The following is a 1,915-nucleotide window of genomic DNA, read 5'->3' as shown; positions in this document are numbered from 1 at the left end:
CCCCCTCCCTCCCCTACTTTCCCTTTGGGGATTGATAGTCTGATCGCTGTTTCTCTGTCTTTGGATCTGTCCCTGTTCATCAGTCTATGTTGTTCTCTATATTCCACAAATGAGTGAGATCATGTGGTATTTATCTTTCTCTGACTGGCTTATTTCACTTAGCATAATGCTCTCCAGTTCCATCCATGCTGTTGCAAAATATCAACATTTAATTTTTATAAAAAGATAAGTATTTTGACATGAGAATTTAAATTTTTTTTAAATTTGTCATTAAACACAATGCAATAGGAAAAGTGACAGGTGAAAAAGGTTGTTGTCCTGTTAATTTGCTAAAATTGGTCTTTTATACTCAGATCAAAATTGTTTCCAGGCTGTGTTTGATAAGGTCTTGGTGCTGTTGTGACCACATTTGTGTTTTATGTGGATGTTTTGCTGTAAGAAAATACCCACAAATGAATTCAGAGATGGTGCAAAGTCCAGGGATCACAATTATCAGAATTTGGGACAAAATTCCATGTGGAAAGATGGAAGAACCTCAGGGTACTTGATCTAAAAGACAATGTAGTAGAGAATGAGAATGTTAGTGATTATCAAATGGTATTCATCATCTGAGATGATGTGTATGGAAGAATACAGGACAAAACAGGCATCCCTAGGAAAACAATGTAGACAATCAAGGAAGAACTGACAATGGAAACTTCTTTGGAAATGATGGAGAGTTTGGAAGGGGATATCATCCAGGGCAGTTTTGCCCTGGGAGTTGGGATGCACTAACTGGCCTCTAAGCCTCCCCCCAATTCTAAGATTCTAAGAAAAGATGCTTCAGGACATTAGATGATGGGTGTATTCTGCATCACATTTTCCAAGACAGAGGAAAGAAGTTTACACTTGGGAAATATTTATAAACATTCCACAAGTCAAGAGTTATTTTCATGATTTGCAAAATTGCCTGAACAGTCGAACTTGGAAGACTTCTGCCCATAAATAAGGACGTCGGATGTCCCACAGAGCTGCCCAGCGGTGCATGCCTGAAAGCTGTTCCTTGCTGAGCAGGCCACACAGCGACATTCAAATCTGTCAGATGGCAAAGGAAGGCAGAGTGCTTGGAGCTCCGCTTTCTCATTTATGACAAGGCCGATGACTCGGCTGTGAGCATAATTGTGCTAGGAACACACTTCCCAACCAAGTGTAATAGTCCCTGATGTGAGTCTTGCCCATGGGGAAATATCTCAGTGTTGTTTATGTCTGTCAGTTGGAAAATTACGTTAGTTGCAAAACCACTAAAAATGCTTCTTAAAACATTCAAGTGCTATTCACTTCTAATACTCAGGGAAAACTTGAATAACTTACATTTATTCGACTATAAACAATCAATGGAGTGTGGTATGAAAAATATATTCTCGGACTTGGAGTGTTCTGGGTTCAGAAAGTGGTTGCTGTGTCCTAGCTGTGTGACCCTGGCAAATGAAACTCTACCTGGTTCCATATCAGTAGAATGGCAGTGATGCCCAGCTCATTAGTACATTGAAGGATTACAGGAAGTAAGTGACACAGAGCTGGTAAAGGAAACATTGAATAAAGGGTTTCAATGCTTCCTCCTCCAGTGCCCTGTTAATCACCATCTTCCCTAGTATCAGTTCTGAACTCCTGTTAGACTCATAAATGAGACTTGACACACATGAGCTGGAGACGCCAGGGAGTTCCTAGGGCAGGGAGTGCAATGGGGTAAGTTATATTTCCCAGCAATCCCCAAAGACGGCAACCATGTGCAGGTCCATGATTGTTGCTGAGAGTCTTGGGTCTGCAGCTTCAGCATGGATATCTAACTCATACTCAAATTGCTAGGTTCCTTCCTGAGGAGAAGTAGGTCAAAGTAGATTGAAAAGGCATTGCATTAAATCCTAGGTAAGGTTTG

Source organism: Myotis brandtii, unplaced genomic scaffold (assembly GCF_000412655.1).
Source record: "Myotis brandtii unplaced genomic scaffold, ASM41265v1 scaffold1091, whole genome shotgun sequence".
NCBI lineage: Eukaryota > Metazoa > Chordata > Mammalia > Chiroptera > Vespertilionidae > Myotis > Myotis brandtii.
Note: the sequence above shows the minus strand (reverse complement) of the source record.